A 19,778-nucleotide genomic window follows, 5' to 3' on the forward strand; every position below is an offset into this window, starting at 1 on the left:
GTAACTGGGAGGAATGAGAACTGTCAAAGGTGCCAGCCTCTGCCACAATCTGAGATGCATAGCTTTTGACTTTTTAATTCTTTACATATATTCTGTAAAGAAATATATATGTGCAATACACTCCTAAAGAAATATTTTATCCCCCATCGTACAGAGGAATTTGAGTAAATTTGAAATTGAACTTGATATTCATCATCCCAGATCATCCCTCATCCCTCATTTATTCATTGTAAAGGTAAAATTATCCTTATCTTTATGAAATAATAAACTGTAAGGATAATGTTTACATGATGGACAGTTCTTTAGAAAATTAGCAAATTGGTGTAATATGTATAGGTCTATAACAAATATAATTTGAATGGTGACAAAACAAAAGTGCCTGTTAGGTTATAGAGGGGAGAGGGGAGAAATTATGAAAAGAGGAAAAAAGGTAGTATAGACCAATGTGAATGGAAAGAATATGCATTTTTCAGGCTAATAGCATTCTAAAAATTTAATTATTTTAAGGACTTAGGTAACAAACAAAATGGGAATATGGAAAATGATTGGAACAAAGGAGAAAATAGCATAGAGAAAAGCAAACAGGAATGTAATGTCCTTATAGTAATTGTGTCTATAGGTTTGTTTGCTTGCTTGCTTTTTTGATAACTTACTGACAGCAGATCTTCATAAATTATAAAGTGTTTCTTCCATTCCTTTTTCTTCTTGCATACTCTGTGCCTCTTACTGTTCACAGCAGCACATGAGCCTGTTCCTATCACAGGAGTAATTGAGTGTGAACGTTATTTGAGTATCTAAGGCTTTCTGCAAAACAAAACAAGAACAAAAAGGCATTGTATTGCTTATGGGTGGATACTATCATACACACACACACACAAAATTCTGAGAGTTGTCTATGAAACTTTGTATCACATTTTGTGAGTGATTATTTTATAAACACTAATTAACTAAATATCATAGAAATTCCTATTAAAAATATCTAAAGGAGAAAAGCTTAGTGAACCTATCATTCCTGAGTTTATTCAACTAGCAAGTACAATGCTAACTTAATAATAATGCTGTGACCTCTAAACATCTATTCTGTACAGTTCTGACAAAGCTTTTACAAAACTCTCCAATAGCATATTTGATTAAAAATAAGCTGTATAGACATAATTGTTTAATAGTTGTTTGAATTAAATTATCACTTTATATGGATATTTTTGGAATTATGATCCTGTATATTATTCTAAAATATTGCTCTCATATTCAGTTTAGGTCATTTTTTTCCTGCCTCAAATATTACTTCTATCTCCTTTATTGTTTCCAGGACACTGTCTTTAGTTTCTTTCTTCTGTTTCCTTTCCTATATTTATTTCCTCTCCTATGTTTATTTCCTCTCCTTGATTATAATATGCTATCTTTTAATTACATTGTACGCAATCTGTCTATTAGTTCTGTTTCTATCTTCTTGCTCCATCAATCTAATACTTTATCCTCTTTGGATCATCCTTATTTTGCTCTCTCAGTATTAAGGGACTCCTAATATTTACAAGTAATATTGCAAACTGATGCTGGATTGTAATAAGCCAGTGCCAAAGCATAAAAATCAAGGGCCAGGGCAAAAGACCAAACAGTAATAAGGTTATATGATTGGTATTAAGACTTCTAGTTCTAACATTTGAAACTTTCACTCAAGGACCTCTTTTGTATTTGATGATTCTTCACTTTGGTATTTGCCCAAAGAATGTTCTTAAAAGAGAACATCAGCCATGTTAAGTAGTTGATAAGGTAATGATGCACATATTGCACTTTCCCTTTTTAGAATCTCAGTGTTTGGGAAAGTCAAAATGAGCCCTGTTATTGCACATTGGTCATTGGCTTCAGTGTTTGGGTGTTAGGTAATTGTCCTCTTGTCATCGCATACAAAAGCAGTTGTCATGTCTTCCTCTCCTACAAATTGTTTCCTCAGCATTGCCTACACCCCTAGTCAAGTCATGTGGTATGGGGGCTTTTAGGACTTTCATTTATAAGAGAATCTTTTTAGCTATAATCTCCCCTGACTGGAGAATACCTTACCTGTGTCGTAGTGCTGCAATAACAAATAAAACAAATTGTGTGGCTTAAAAAACAGAAAAGTATTGCCTCACAGTTCTGAAGGCTGGAAGCTACAGAGAAGATGCTGGCAGGACCAGGAAGCCTCTAAAGGTTCTGGGGACGGGTCCTTCCTTGCTCTACTAGATTCTGGTCATAACTGGTAATCCTTGGGATTTCTTCAATTGTGGCAAATTAACTCCAATTTCAGCCTCCATCCTTACGTAGCCTTCTTCCTTCATGTCTATATCTTTGTGTTTCTGTATCTCTGTTTTCTCTTTTTATAAGGAACCCAGCATTGATGAGGTCATGTGTAATCCAAGATGGCCTCTTCTTAACTTGATTACATCTACAAAGACCCTATTTTTAAATAAAGTCACATTCGTAGGTGCTAAGCTACAAGTTCAACATCTTTTTTTGGTAACACAATTCACCCCGTAATAGATGTTTTTCCTCCCCTTCCGTTTGAAATCATGGCTGCGAGTTATCTAATACAATATTATATAGGCTATAAATGTTGAACTCCTGGTATTTGATTTGTTTCTCAATTAGAATATTTCAATATTAGTCATTTTAATGATGTTAAGACAACCACCAGAGAGAAAGAGTTTTCTGTTTTCATCCGTAAAATGCAGGTTGAAATGCAAACCTTAGCAATGGAATCAACTGGTGCTCAGATAATTTTGCTTTCACTTTAGACATATTTTTGGAAACACAAAAACTCATATGCAAATGTTACTTACAAAAAGCAACATTGAGCTCTGCTAAAATATCCAGAAAGAAGTTGAATTATTGTTCTTATATGAGTTAAAACTAAGACTGCTTTGAAACAAGTAATGCAACTCAGGATTCACTTGAATGAAGAGCAGATGTAAGATCTGAATATTCAATAACTAGTGAGTGGAAAGAGTAATTCCCCCCTCCTTTTTGGTTTTGTTTTGTTTCAGTTAATTATACTAATTAAAATTGGAACATCCACCATTAAATCACCTGCAGCTGTATGGTTCTTGTTCTAATGTTGGTGTATAATAAAAATATTCCAACAGAGGGCACCAAGAAATGTTTGCGATCGACACACCCGCCTAGTCTTGTCACTTTGGAAACATTGCAGACAGCATAACTAATAAAGTTATTGTGCTCTTGTGAAAGAATAATAGCATGTTTGAAGACAGCGTATTAACCCTGTTGTAAAGTATTGATTAGACTCTGTGGTGAAGGAAATGAAAGAACAAAGACAAAGTGTTTTTAATTCTTACCTTGTTTGCTCTTGGTTGTTTTATTCCATTTTAATTTACACCTATATTCAAGAACAGTAAAAATGTATTGCCCAGCCTCAGAGGCGGTTTTATTTTTCCTACAACCTTTTGTAACAATTTGATGCTTTAAAAAACAGATGCATAAATGAACTTAATGATGAATAAGAAATATCATCCAAACTCAAATAGCTATGAACTCAATTTGCTAGGTTTATTATCATAAAAAAAAAGAAGAAAGGAAAAGGGAGGCTGAAGGGAAAGGAGAGAGAAAGAGATGAGAAAGGAGGAGAGAAGGGGAAAAAGGCAACAGTTGAACAACCGTGTTATTTTGTTTACTTTGCTTTTGCCTTTGGAGATTTCTATTTCCTAAGTTATAATCTTGATTGCAAACCCCTAAAGAATTTAGCAAGATGCAAACAATAAATATTTCTAAAATCCTAAGTTTAAAGTTAGATTTTTTTTATATGCTGATCCTCATCAAAGACTATTAATGCCAATAATATGTTCACAAATAAAAGTATTGATCCAAACCAATATCAATCGGGAGCAAGTTATTTGGAAGCTAGTGTGAACAGGAGTAATAAAAATGATTTAGATTTTTTTTAACTGAAAACAGGAAATTCATAAAATTTTTGTTTCTGGATTTAGCATTTTTATTTACAACACCAATGCTATTCCTTTGTTACATTATTATACACAAAACAAGGTATGCATGAAAATAAGTAATATTTATATAATGAATGTTTCTATATTTGTTGTAGCATATCAGGTCTTCAGAGCACAGCTCACAGTATTGATGTGTAAAAATAAATTGGATTCCAAGTAAATGAAAAGAGTGTGCAAAGTTTAAAAATTTAAAGATTTTTTAATGAAAAAAATCTTGCCAGAATGAAGCTCCATAGTTTTGAGTGGCAGTTGACCGACATTTCATACATCATTTATTAGCTATAAACCAATATTTAAAAATCAGATAAAACTGTCTTTTATTGTTAAGGAACATCATTTAAAATCAGCCTTGTGTGGTGATCAAGTAAGTATAAAATCACTCACTTTTTCTGAACCACTTCTTTTAAGAGCAGAGCTCCGGTAATTGCATTCCCATCTCCCCACCCCCTCTTTTTTTGAAGATGTATCTGTAAAGACATTTGGCATCTCATCAGCAAAAACAGCAGCTGGAGAAAGGCCTTCCTACGTGCTCTGTCAAGGGAATTACAAGTTTAGGTGGAGTTTTAATAGATATCAAGGATTCAGTGACATAACATAGATTGCATGCTTTCATTCTATCTATTATTTGTGCCTTTCTCTTTTAATGGAAATGAAAACAATTATAGAGCCGAAGAGATAAAGCTTCTCATTGACAGTACAATATTATAGTCCACAGGAAAATATAAACCTGTAAGTACATTCATATGGTAGGTATTTACACATCAGATAGCATTAATTAAACTTAATTTCTATCTCCACATTTTTAGGAAAACATCTGTAAAAGTTGATCCATGTTAACAAATCAATAGCATCCTACATAAGCCAAGAGAGTTTTAAAAAAATTATCATGTCAGTTAACATTTTTCCAGAACTTTTCTAGTGGTTAGCTGGTTAAAAAAAAAAAAAAAAAAAAAAAAAAAAAAATTCTAATACTGTTATCAAGTTGTTTCTTTCATAAATTCCCCCACATTTTGGACTTAGAAGATGCAAACTGCAAACATTCCCTGAATTAAGCCCTGAAGATTTCCTTCACAAGATACTGATGTTCATTCTGCCACCTGGAAGCCCTGTGCAGCCATCCTGAATCAACAGTAGTTCAGCACATTAAGAATCCAACTTCCAAGCTGGGTGCAGTGGCACAGGCCTGTAATTCCAGTGGCTCAGGAGGCTGAGGCAGGAGATTGAGAGTTCAAAGGCAGCCTCAGCAAAAGTGAGGCACTCAGCAACTCAGTGAGACCCTGTCTCTAAATAAAATACAAAATAGGGCTGGGGATGTGGCTCAGTGGTCAAGTGACCCTGAGTTCAATCCCTGGTACCCCTTCCCCCAAAAAAGAGTCCAACTTCCAGTTAAAATCAGAAAGTGAACTATCAATATACAGTATTTGATAGGGCTCTTTTGATATGGGATGTGGACATTATAAAAGTCAATTTACTCTGTTTGATTCATGCTTAATTATAGGATCATAGAAATAAAGAAATGGAGCTGCTCTCTCATCTGTCAAATTTAGCATTCATTTTAAAGCAACTTTTTAAATTTTTAAATTAAATCATATTTCTTATGGTAATTTTAGGAAGCAGGTTTCATATTAGTGCAGCAGATTGAACTCTACTGCTTATTCTCACTCCCTCTAGAAATAAAAGTAATGAAAGCTATTGCTAATAAAAGAATAAACCTGCAAGGACAAAAGGAATTAGAGAGAAGACAACAGCAAGTGAGAGATGTGAATGAATTTTTGGAAGATGAAAAACAGATGGAGGAGTGGTAATCAAATTGGCAGAGCAAGACGAAATCTAAGAGCTGCAAAGGAGAATATTAAAGAGCAACTAGCTGGGTCAGTCTTCGGAATCCTGGAAAGATTGGTGACATGTTTGCTTCTGGTACCAGTGCTGTCAGAGGTATGCCTTGGAACCCATTCACCTGACTTCTCCCACTCCAACAGAAGACACAGGTTTTGTTAGAGATACTGAAGTACTAGCCTTATCTCAAAGAGTAAATTCTGAATAGTTAAAATTCCGCCCACTAACCACCAACTCTTTCATTCCCCATGTTTCATAACACCAGCATCAGGTTATGAATTCAAGCACATCTGAGGAAAACCTCCAAAATTTAACACAGACTGCAAAGCAGAAAGCTTATCAAGTTAGCCTCTCCCTAGCAGTGTATGGTAATGCCTGTTTTTCTAGGCTATCATCAGCCTTGAATATTTATTATCACTTAAAATAGTTTCCCTTTTAAGAATAAAAAAAAAAACCTAATTCACAGATACCCATTACTTTATTAATTACATGAAGCATTCCTTTTTGTTTTTATTATTTCTATTTCTTCCTTCTCAATGTGATATTTACTGTTTTGTTGCCCCTTTTTCAAGGGCATGGGTCATCTTTCCAACAGATTTCCTAAAACTTATGGACTTCTTTTGAAAATAATGAGTACTCACAAAACAAATATTCTAAAAATGCCTTCCGAAACAGATAGAAAAGGGTAGGAAGTGGTGAGTAGGCCAGGGACAGTAAAGACATCAAGAGGGCCCAACATGTTATAAGACGATTCCTGTTTCTCAGGAAGAGCATGTATTAATCAGGGTTCTCTAGAGGAACAGAATCAGTAGGAAGTATGATTATAAAAAGGGGATCTATTAAATTGGCTTATAGGACCAGAAGCTGGATAGTTCACAATGGCTGTCTGTAGGCTAGAGAGCTGGAAGAATTGGTAGCTGTGCAGTTCAAGAGGTGGAAGCCTCAGAACAAGAGAGATCGAAAGTGCTACCCAAGTCCAAGACACAGGAATTCTGGAAACTCCCTGGAGAATCACTGGCAGAATCCACCTTGGAAGAGTGAAGGAGCAAGAGTCTGACATCCTAAGGCAAACATGGCGATCCTACAATCTGTACAATCAGAAAAATGAGAAATTATACTCTACTTATCTATGATTTATCAAAATGCATAAATGCATTCTACTGTCATGTATAACTAATTAGAACAAAATTTTAAAAATTTTAAAAATTTAAAAATTTAAAAAATTTTAAAAAAGAATGGAGCTCGTATCTGTTGCTGCTTCCTTTTTCTTCCAACTTTCATTCCATCCAAGCCACCATCCTTATTGGATGGTGCTGTCCACACTTAGGAAGAGTCTCCCTTTCAATTTACTATTCCATGTGTCAATCATTCCTAGACACACCCTCACTGACACACCCAGAAGCCTTTTAATCTTTGGCATCTCTTAATCCAATCAAGTTGACAATTCAAATTAGCCATCACAGGGCAGAAGTCTCCATCTTGCTGAAAGTGACTGCATAATCTGAAACAATTGAAATATCAAAACCAATGAAAAGAAGCTAATCAACTTCTTACATGCCTTTAATAGGAAGAGGGCTGTAAGACTTAAATGGCACTCTTGGCCCTCCCAGGCATGCTACGATGGGAATTCTGAATTTTTCTCTCATTTTCCTTTGAAATAAAATTTCTGCTCCCTTGTTTACCTCAGTGGGGACATTCAAGTGTTCATTCTTCCACTCAGTGGAACTCAAACTAGATCCCAACTCCTGCCCATAACAAAATAAAATGTAATGGGTGCAAATAGAACAAATTTGAAAAAGCAGAACCAAGTTGGAAGAAGTGTATCACCTGATTTCTAGACAATGTAGAGGTGCAATAATCAAGACAGTGTGGCACAGGGGTGAAGAAAAAAAAAAAAAAAAAAAAAAAAAAAGATCAAAGAAAGAAAATACAGAGCCCAGAGGTAGACACACATCAATATGGCCAATCGTGTGTTGGCAAAGGTGCAAGGGAATTCACTATTCTCTCCATCAAATTGGGCTAAACATGCTGAAATAAGTGAGGGCTGCAGTGGACCTCGGCAGAACAATATTTACTTGGTATGCACAAGACCACAGGTCCAATCCCCAGCACCAAAATTAATTAATTAGTTAATTAGTTAAGTGAACGGCAAAGCCATACCTCATCCTACATACATAAAGAAAAATCTAAATGAATCCTAAGATCTGAGGATGTAGTTTAGTGGTAGCACAGTGCTCCTTGGTTAAATCCCTAGCCTGATGGATGATAGTAAGTCATGAACTTGGGTGTAAAACGTATAACTATCAAAAATCAAGGAGAAAAGTAGTAGAAAAATTCATGAAAGTGGATTAGGCACCGATTTCTTACATTAAAAACTGAAATCATTGTCTATCAAATAAAATAAAAAGAATTCTGGGTTTTTTCCCACAATTTTATTGGTGCCTTATAGTTGTTCATATGATCAGATTTATTGTTACATATTCATATATGCAGTCAATATAACAATATAATTGGGCCAATATCACAACCCAGCATTTACCCCTTCCCTCCCCTTCTTCTCCCCCTTAGCCCATTTCTTCTTGATCTCCCTTGGATTTTCATGAGATTCCCTATTCTCACCTTCCTTTTCCTTTTTTCTCTCTAGCATCCACATATGAGAGAAAATATATGACCTTGATCTTCTGTGTTTGACTTATTTTGCTTAATATAATGGTCTCTAGTCCCATCAACTTTCCTGCAAATGACATAATTTCATTTTTCTTTATGGCTGAATAAAGTTCCATGTATATATGTATGTGTGTCTGTCTGTATGTATTTTCTTTATCCATTCATCTGTTGATGGACACCTAGGCTATTGTGAATTGTGCTGCAAAATATGGGTATGCATGTACCACTGTAGTTATGATGACTAATTCTTTAGGATAAATAAAAAGGAGTGGTATAGCTGGGTCATATGGTACTTCCTTACTTCGTCTTTTGAGGAACCTCCATTATGATTTCCATAGTGGTTATATTAATTTACAATCCCATGAACAGTATAAAAGTGTTTTTTTCCTCCACATCCTTTTCAGCATTTATTACTGTTTGAACTCTTCAGGACTGCCATTCTGACTGGTGTAAGATGAAATCTCAGTGTAGCTTTGATTTGCATTTCCCTAATTGCTAATGATGTCAAACATATTTTTGTATATTTGTTGGTCATTTGTATTTCTTTTTTTGAGAAGTGTCTACTTAATTCATTTGCCTGTTTATTAATTAAGTTATTTGATTTTTTTGGTGTAAAGATTTTTAAAGTTTTTATATGTTCTGGATGTTGATCCTCTGTCAGAAGAAAATAAGCAAAGATTTTCCCTTATTCTGTAGTTCTTTCTTCACATTCCTAGTTGTTTCCTTTGCTATGCAGAAACTTTTTAATTTGATGCCATCTCAGTTATTAACTCTGGCCTTATTTCCTGAGCTTTAGGGGTCCTATTGAGAAAGTAGTTGCCTGTGTTCATATGCTGGTGTGTTGACCCTACATTTTCTGTAGGAGTTGCATAGTTTCTGTTCTAATTGCTAGATCTTTGATCCACTTTGTGCAGGGTGAAAGATAAGGGTCTAGTTTCATTCTTCTTTGTATGGATAACCAGTTTTTCCAGCACATTTATTTAAAAGGCTGTTTTTGGCACCTAATTATAAAAAGTCTAGGGGCTGGGTTGTGGCTCAGTGGTAGAGCACTTGCCTGGCACAAGTGAGGCACTGGGTTAAGTCCTCAGCAACACTTAAAGTAAATAAATAAATAAAATAAACTTGTCATCTACAACTAAAAATTTTTTTTTAAATTAAAAACTATAGTAAGTGGAAGTTCAGCAAATAAAACCTTCTGCTCTTCAAAATGCATTGTTGAGAAAAATCAAGACAAGCCACAGACTTTATGTATAAATTCTATGTTTGATAAAGATTTAGTATCAAATATTGTTTAAAGAACACTCAAATCTCATGAACAAGGAAACAACAATTTAAAGTGAGTAGCAATAATAAAAAGCTGGAGCATCTTTTATACCACAAAGCAAGGAAGTGCTTCTTACAAAGTAAAAAGGAGGCTTCATTCAAGAAGGTGGGTCAAAGGGAGAAGTACTAACTGAAAGACCTCCCATTAACCAGAGTTGGAATGCTTTAAGCAATAACAACAAAAGAAAGTTTTGTATTAAATAAATAAAACTGAAAGTACAAAATAACTCTTTATGAATCAGTCCTTATTGATGTAAATGAAATGTTAAATTAAATCATGTGGGAAAAGGGATGTGGGGCAGACCCAAGATGGCTATAGTTAGGCTCCCTCAGCAAGACTTCTGGTCAGCTATGTGTTAATATGTGGTCAAGCTCATAAATACCTGGATTCATCATATGTACTCAAGGCCATAAGCATCTGCTTGTAAGCGTGTGCTCACTTATGTAACATGTGGGCACTGGGCCTTCTTTGGCTGGCATATAAGTCCTGTGGAAAGACTCAGGGGCTGAAGGCTGGAGCAGGGGGCTGGCTATGGGCTGCTGCTACCTCCACATAAAACATGTCTACATTCCAACTGCACTTCACATCTTCCTTTGTCTGGCAGGATCCCGGAATCTGTTTCCTAGTGTCTGAGTCCCTGCAGGACACGGGATAAATCTCCTATGCTGAATTCCAAATAATGTATGTATACACATTTTGCCCTCAAAAAAAGTGACTTCTTTGCAAACAGTATAGCATGCAAAAGATGGAGAAGAGTAACTTCATGGTGTAGAAACCAGATGAACATTGCCTTAATTAGGTGATAAAGGTAAACATTAACATTGATACATTTTTAGTGAACATCTTTAATATGACATGATAAAAATGGAACTTTACCATCGTTGTCTTCTTTCCAAAAAGCTATAATTGGATCAAAGTCCTTAGAAAAATAGTAGGCAAATTCAATTATAGGAGCATTACACAAAACATCTGATCTATACTCCTCAAAACTCATCAGGGACATCACAAACAAGGAGAGTCTAAGAAACTGTCATAGACAAGAGGAGCCCAAGGAGAAATGATAACAAAATATAATGTGATGATCTGGATGGAATCCTGGAATAAACACAGGTAAAAAATAAGGAAGTATGAATAGATTATATATGTTAGTAAATGATAATATATCAATATTGGTTAATTAATTTTAAAAGATAGGTTATACTAATATATGATGTTAGGGCAAACTGGACCCCAGGTATATAGGAATACTTCACTCTTTCACTTCAGTGTTTTTGTAATTCTAAAATGGTTCTAAAAGATAGAGTTAATTTTCAGGTACGGGTATAAGATTTGAAAATACATTTCCCTGAAAGAAGAAATGCAGATGAGGTGGGTGTGATAGTTTATGCCTATAATCCCAGTGGCTGGGGAGGCTGAGGCAGGAGGATCACAAGTTCAAAACCAGTCTCAACAGCTTAGTGAAGTCCTAAGCAACTTAATAAGACCCTGCCTCAAAATAAAAAATAAAAATGAAGTAAAAATGGCTGGGGATGTGATTCAGTGGTTAAGCAACCCTGGTTTCAATCCCTGGTACCAAAAAAAAAAAAAAATGAAGATACACAGATGAAATGAAAGATCATCCCATAGATTTTCAACATCATTACCCATCAGAAAAATATGTTAAAACTACAATTTATTCTATCTTTATATCAAAATGCATTCTACTATCAAGCATAACTAAAAAGAACAAATAAAAATTTTAAAAAACTATAATTCAATACCACTATACACTTACTTGAATGTCTCAGACTAAATGGTTGACCATACCAAATGTTGATGAAGACGTGGAGAACTGGAACTCTAATACACTTCTGATGGGAATGTTAAATGTTACCACTGCTTTGAAAAACAATGAGCAGGTACTTGAAAAGTCAAATATGCACCTACCATGTGATCCATCCATTCCACTCCATGTGTTTACTCAAGAAAAATGAAAGCTTATGTCCTATACAGAAGTATTTACAGCGGCTTTATTTGTAATACAAGAACTGGAATTAATCCAAACCGATCTACGAACAATTAAATGGATAAAGAAGTTGTGGCATATCCATGCAATATGATACTATCCAGCATTAAAAAGGAATAAAGTATCAATTACTAACAGCTTAGATGTATCTCAAAATAATTATACTGAGTGAAGAAAATGAGTTTTATGAAAAAGGAATATACATTGTAAGATTCCAGTGCTGTAAAATCTAGAAAATGCAAATTATTCTACAATGGCAGAATGTAAATTGGTGATTGTCTATACATAAAATAGCAGGGAGATCCAGGTGGGATGGAAGGGAAGATGACTTAGTCTGGAAGAAACAATTGGGGATGATAGAAATGTTAAGTCTTGATTCATAGGTGCATACTTAAGCCTGGAATTTATCAGATTGTATGCTTCAAATTTGGGCAACATTTTTAACCTTCTGACTTGATTTGGATATTTTACCAAGTTAGAGATGTTTACTTCCAAATTTCAATTTTTTAATCCATCTAAAATGTCATTAACATACATGTTTGCTTAAATTGTATATTCATCCTTTGATTGTTATAACATCTTTACAATAAGGACAAAAATTCATTATAACTATGTTTTAAAAAGAACTGTTTATGTAATTTAACTTCTGTGTGTGGAAAAGAAGCACTGTATTTAAAGAGAAGGACTCCATATGCATCAAAATTTGTTAAAGATAATATTCTTTTGTTTGGTTTTTCTTTTATGATCAAAGAAAGAAGGGCAAATACTCTGGATATGTATGAGATATGGTCCTAAATGGGAGTTAAATGGACCAGGACAGTAAACAATTACATGATTCACAGAGCAGGGTGGCAGAGCAGTAAGGACTATCCATCAGAAACTTTGAAAACAGCTGGATTATGGTAGAAAATCATAGGACTCTTAGCAGTTAGTATACAGTGCCAGGCATCTGCTGTATGAGATGTGCTGATAAAATAAAACCTGTACGTTTAAATGAGTTTGCCTAAAATTTACCATCCTACTTCTCTCCATAATAAGGAATAATATCTTTATTTTCAAATGCACACATCTATTTGAAATCTAGTATTTTCCCCTTCTCTGTAACCAAAATAATTTGTTTGACTTTTGATAGTTCACAAGAGGTGCTAAATTATTAACTCCTGATCAACTTCTAAACACAACAGATGTTTAAAGTTATACAAATAACTGAATTTTTAAAAAATAGAAACAGATAAAAAGTTGAAATCAGAGATAAGAGCAATTCGGAAGGAAATCCAGGTCACAATCTCTTTCCTGATTATTGGGCTAGATGTATATCAAAGTCAAGAATTCTTAGGATTTTAGACAGTGATGTGAAACACTTACCATAGAGTACATATATCTAGTTTTATTAAAGACATGACTATTTTTTCAGGGAAATGCATGAACATCCATATGCATACAAAACAGGGACCATAAATAACTTCATGTTTAGTCAGGGTAGGTTTGTCATCAAATGAATTTCAGAAAACCACTTGGCATTCAGATCATTTAGAATTTTGGATTTGCAGATAAAGTTTTGTGGACATATGATTTCAATATCTTAAAAAGGGAGGAAAAATATATAAAAAAATATGCATACATCTTAACAGATTCCTTCAACTTTCAAACTGCTAATAATAAAGAATTTGGCTCATAAGAGTTTAATGATTGTATCTCCATTTAGTTTTTCCAGAAATTTTACAGAGTAGCTATGTGGTTTCTGAAAAGTGTAGCTTTGGATTAATGAAGTCAATATTTCTATGTTGCTTACTTTAGGTGAACAATTAAAGTCAAGTAACAGCTAGGCTTGTCAGTGATTTGTACATGAATTAGATAAAAAAGAATGTAGAAGGATTTCTATTTTCAATACTATTATTTTTAGAGGAAACAACTCAAGTATTATGAATGGTAATATGGTAAAATAGTAATTGAAAATTTCATATAGTATATTTAAGATATAATTCTATGCATACTTTCTACAGTACATTTATGATAGTATAATATATTTCTATTACATTAGAACCTTCTTAAGATGCTGTAATGAGGGTCAATGTACAACAACCCTATATGGAAGTATATTGTAGTGAAATCTTTTAGGTTTAAAATAATAGTAGTTGATACTGAGACCCAAATGACTTTTTTTTGTCTTTTTAAAATTTATTTATTTTTTAATTTTTATTTTTTACAGACTGCATTTTGATTCATTGTACACAAATGGGGTACATCATTTCATTTCTATGGTTGTGCATAATGTAGATTCATACCATTCGTGTAATCATACGTGTACATAGGGTAATGATGTCTGTCTCATTCCACCATTTTTCTTACCTCCACTCCCTCTTATTTTCCTCTACATAATCTAAAGTTCCTCTATTCTTCTCACTCCTGCCCCTTTTCCCCCATTATATATCATCATCCACTTATCAGGGAAAACATTCAGCCTTTGGTTTTTTGGGATTGGCTTATTTCACTTAGCATGATATTCTCCATTCCATCCATTTATTTGCAAATGCCATGATATTATTCTTCTTTATGACTGAATAATATTCCATTGTGAATATATACCACAGTTTCTTTATCCATTCATCTGTTGAAGGGCATCTAGGTTGGTTTCACAATCTAGCTATTGTGAATTGAGCTGCTATAAACATTGATGTGACTGCATTACTGTAGTTCTAATTTTAATTCCTTTAAAACTTTGAATGGACCCACCTTTTGACCCAGTTATCCCAATCCTAGGTTTATACCCAACAGACTTCTATTCTATCCAAAAGGTTAATTACATAAAGTATAGTTCATTATGGCGGATGCATTAGACATTTCCAAATGTGATGGTAGAAATTGTTAGCCCAAGTTTTCTACTTGAAGTAAAATACTTTTTCAAGTAGTTTTACTTTGATTTAATTTCAGCATGAATTTCTAATTTTGTTTACTGAAAACCTGATTTTTATTTATATTAGGTTGGGCTTATTTGAAAAGAAATCAAAGAACTTCTAAGTATACAAAGTAATATGGCTACTTCTACAGGTGAGATAACTTTAGAATGTTGTGTTCCCATTCCTGCTTATCAGCAATAAGAACTCTTTATTATTTTGTGAACCAGCTCATGAGTAAGATTTTCTCTGAATTTTGTTATAAGCATTTCCCTCAAATTTCAAAATGGTTACCCATATATAAAGAAAGAAAATTAGTGGGAGGCAAAAATGGAGGAAGGATGGATTGTATAGAGAAAAATGAGTGGTGGGGAGGGGGTGGGGGAAGGAAAAATAATAGAATGAGACAAACATCATTACCCTATGTACATGTATGATTATGCAAATGGTGCGACTCTACTTCATGTACAACCAGAGAAATGATAATTGTACCTCATTTGTGTACAATGAACAAAATAAAAAAATTATTAGGAGAACTATTAAAACAACAACAGCAACAACAAGCCCACTCTGTCCCTAGCCCCACATGAAATTTCCTGCACCTCATTATAATTTAATCTTCATTACAACTCACTCTTGTGTGCAATATTATCTATTTTACAGACAAAGTTCAGACATTTACCCAGGTCACAGTCATGCAAGGCTTCTCTATCACTTGATTGGTAGCCTTATTTTTTACATCAGACTACTTTCTTTTTCCCTTATTCTATAAAAGATTAAGTCTATAGAACTGTTTTGGTATTTTCCTTAATGGCAAGTAAGTGGTAGAATTCTCAACTAAATTCTACAAATGAAAGAACGATGCATATTCCCTAAGTTTCTGACAACAATACTGATTCCTCCAGAGTTATATGAAGTAGAATATAAGAAGTTGAATCAGGAGCTAGGAAATGTTTCATTTGTGCTATTATTCCCACACTTCCAGTCTACTAATTGTTTTCAGCTTTGAATATTCCCTTATCTGCAATTGAGGACTCTTGATACTCATCATCTTTGGGTCTCCCTATTAGTCTGGGGCATTCTGAGACTAAATGAAATTAGAAATGCTTCAAAAGCAGCGCCTCTGAAATAATATTATGCCCTATTGGAATCTACATTTCTGTCTCTTTGGTCGGAATGCTCTAGCAATTCCAAGTGGGGCCCAGATGTTTTGAGATACTTGATTAGCAGAAGTCATCCCTCTGAAAGTGTGAGGGATTTATTTTGAGATGTGTGCTGTTACTCTGGCTGCTGCTATAAAGCTGTGGGTTGTTCTTTCCTTCTTGCCATAGGAGTACTTTATAATTTCAGCAAGATTCTCTCTGCATGAAATAATGTACTTTAATGTAGATCTCCTGCAGCAATCCACAAATACTTCACCATGGGATTTTATGTTTCAACCAATTCAATGTACTCATATCACTTTTAAATTCATTTTTACTTACATTTTTATAATGTTCACCCTGACTAGTAATTCTGGCCTTACATAGACATTTTTTTTTAGTCATGTTCTTTCTAAATCTTAACGCCCTTAAAGTCTAAAGCATAAGGCGAAAAGTTCCCTTTTTCTTGGACCCTCATTTCAATATGGGATGGCAAGTCTTAGATCATAAAATAATAAGTAAAAGTGAAAATTTTCCTCAACATTCACATGATTAGCTGGCATAAAAATAAAACTGACTACTTAGTGCTAACTGGTATGAAGTCTGGCTGAATAATATTCTTCTTTGGGTAAAACCTAAATATATATTATATATATATTTTTTTCTGACTTCTGGACTGGTTCTTTTAGTTTAAGCTTTTTAATTCCAATTCCAATTTCAATAAACTTTATTGGCATGGCAAGGAATGCAAGCATGGCTAGAATCCATAAATTATGTTTGTGACTTTAGGGCAGCAGGTTTCACAGAAGTAATAGGATTTTTTTCCTTGCATCTTCATTTTCCATTAAGTAAGGGAAATGGAAGAGAATATTTTAGTTCTAGAAAGACAGAGCAGAAAAGAATAAATGTGGATTTCTCAGTGTGGCTGCTTTCTGAAACGAGCAGGAAGCAAACATTGTCTCTAAAGAAATAACAAATTCAAAATTTTATTTCACAATAAAATGTATATTTAGGAGGAATAGCTAGGTCTCATGGGGTCCAAAATTTATACAATTTTGTAAACCATTTTTAAGAAAAACTAATCAAACTTACACATTCAAAATTAGTTTTTGAAAAGTCAATATTGAAAATGGTAAAAGAAATCACAACAAATTGCAAATTTTTAAAACTGACAAAATAAAAAAATCACAAAAATTCAAGAAAATATAATGTTATAATTAGATAATCAAATGCCTGTCATAGTGTATTTCTTTTCCTCAGCATTTTGATTGCATACTGTGTACACACACAGTGGCCGATACTGGGATTGAATTCAGGGCACTTTACCACTGAGCTACTTCCCCAGGCCTTTTAATTTGTATCTTAAGACAAGATCTCACCAAGTTCCCAGGCTGGCCTTGAAATTTAGATCCTTTTACCTCAGTTTCCCAAGTAGCTGAGATTACAGTGTTGTGCCACCACACCTAGAATCAAAAATACTTTTTAGCTCATTAGACTGTAGAAAACTTTCTTTCAGCATCACTATTCATGTTTGATAATATTATGCTAAGACTTCCCTTTGTTGGGATGCACAAAACAAGTGACTTTAAAAATAAATATAAGTTAGGCTGGGGATATAGCTCAGTTGGTAGAGTACTTGCCTTGCAAGCACAAGGCCCTGGGTTCGATCCCTGGCACCACCAAAAAAAAAAAAAAAAAAAAAAAAAAAAAAAAAGGTATAAGTGGCTTTAACAGTATTGCTGTAAGTTTGTACCCTCAATCACACGAATTCTATACATTCCATTCTGCATCATTCTCATCTCGGTGTTATTACATCCTGACAGAAGAGAAAGTCTGTTTTGCCCAGTCATCCTTCCTTAATTGTACATTTCCAATGTTTGGAAAAATAATCTCCAACCAACTTCTGGCTTATTGGAAACATTCTTCCTTCACCTCCATATATATATATATATATATATGTCTAGGGTCAGTTAATGTAGAGCAAGTTCATCTAATGGTACTCTCTGGTCCTATATCTTCATATCACCATGTTGAGCAAGTCAGCACAGGGTCTTCCTGGAAACCATTTCTATACCCAAACAACCAGTAATAATGTAACCATATGTGAAAGTGCTTGCAGACCACAAAAATGCAATCCACTAAACCAGAGTTTCTTAATCTTGGCATTATTGACATTTTGGGCTACATAAATTCGTACTGGGGGAGAGAGATTTTGCAAATTCCAGAGTGTCTGGCAGCCTCCTTCTTTATTTGATGCTATTAGAACCCCCAACCCCTGTCCCAATTGTGATTCTCAAAAATTGTTCCAAAAGAGGGGGGGGGGTGCAAAATCACCCCAGTGGAGAATCACTGTACTATAGACTTACCTAATTATATTCCCAACTCTTCTTATCAATGACCAACCAAAAATGCCTATTTTGATATTTATCAAAATACAGTACAGGGCACATTGAAGAGGAAAGACAAAGGTGTAACCAAATATAATAATTTCACTTGCAAATTTTTACAAAAGCTTATGATCATATAAGGACATAATTCATGTCTTTCCAAAATTTTAAAAGGGGTTCATTCAAAGATCTTATAGGTTAAACTCTATTAACTTGGTTTCACAATAAATCAATTTCTTTTTATCCTGGAGGTCATGAAGAAAATAGTTATTTTTGGTATTTTTATGCTCCATTATTTAAGGGTTATCTGAATTTAAAGGTCATGTTTCTAGTGGGCAGGGGTTATTTCGATTGTACTGAGTAGGAAAGAACTTGGCTCAGTGGATGTTTCCTGGGTTTCCTTACCCCGAGCTGCTGTGAGTTGGCATTAGGGTTTTATGGCTGACAGCCAGTCCACCAGTGGGGGCATTTGTTAATGTTCAAGTGCCAGGACTGACTTTCTTTCATTTATCTCTTTAATATTGATAAGTCTTGCTACCTCTGAAGTCATTCTCTTCAAGTTTTCTAGCTTAGAAAATTCTTTGTTTCTGTTTATGAAATAATTAAAAAACACAGTCCTAACTTTGTCAAATTTTAAGTCACCTACTACAATCAAGTGAAACTTGAGGATGTCAGTTTTGAGTCCATGAACTAAATCCTTGAGACAAACTAAAATCAAGAGTCCTGACGATAGTGATGAGATATTGGCCAATGGCTCCAGCCCACGCTAGAGAGGAGGAGGGCATTTTGGTAAAATGCCAGACTCACCAAATTAAAGAAAACTGTTGTAATCTCTGCTATATAATGCCATCACCCCAATATTTTTAAAACCAGCCTGATGAAAAGAGTTTGATCACTCTGTTATGTAAATCACTCTATTACGTCAAATCTATATTTCTTCTCTTACAATTTAAGACAGTTAAGGTTCTCCCACAACCTGACACATTTCTTCCATAATTAATATTAATTATATATTAGTATTATCATCCCCATTTTAAAGACAAGGAAACTGAGTCCCATTCAGTTAAGAAAAAAAATGTGCCCTGTGAAACAGTTTTACAGATTTTTTTTTTCTGTAAGTGGTTTTATAAATTTATTTTCAGTAACCTACAATAAACCTTGAGGTTACATGTAGACAGTAACTTTATTTGGTCCCCACATAATTATCATTCCTTTCAGTTCACAATAACTAAATTATGGAGATATATATGAAAAAGGTCTAAAGAACCAAGTGATCCTATATTTTCCATTACCTTCGTAATGTTGGTTAGAGGAAAGGAAGATTTGCAAATTTCTCATAATCAATTTCATGCTTTTAGGAAAAAAATGCAGTCACCTGTATATGCTAATATGTGTCCCCCAAAACACGACATCTTTTTAAAAAGGCAGTTTCTTATCAAGTAAGATTTTTAAATCAAGAATTACCTTGAGTTAAACATGTATCTTTCCTGCAATGTAGAGTCTTAGAAACATAATTGAAAATAGAGCT

The 19,778-nt window shown here is 34.1% G+C and overlaps 1 protein-coding gene across 1 annotated transcript in view; it reads right to left on the reverse strand.

Annotated features, from left to right (window-relative positions):
* Positions 1-451: 451 nt before the first annotated feature.
* Positions 452-19,778, reverse strand: part of LOC306666234 (uncharacterized protein) — a gene marked incomplete at its 5' end in the record, with an annotated part of 32,141 nt that continues 12,814 nt past the window's right edge. Inside the window, 2 exons of the transcript XR_013765239.1 lie at positions 452-804; positions 4,380-4,462. The remainder of the gene's footprint in view (positions 805-4,379; positions 4,463-19,778) is intronic.

Source organism: Sciurus vulgaris, assembly GCF_902686455.1.
Source record: "Sciurus vulgaris genome assembly, chromosome: 7".
NCBI classification, from domain to species: domain Eukaryota; kingdom Metazoa; phylum Chordata; class Mammalia; order Rodentia; family Sciuridae; genus Sciurus; species Sciurus vulgaris.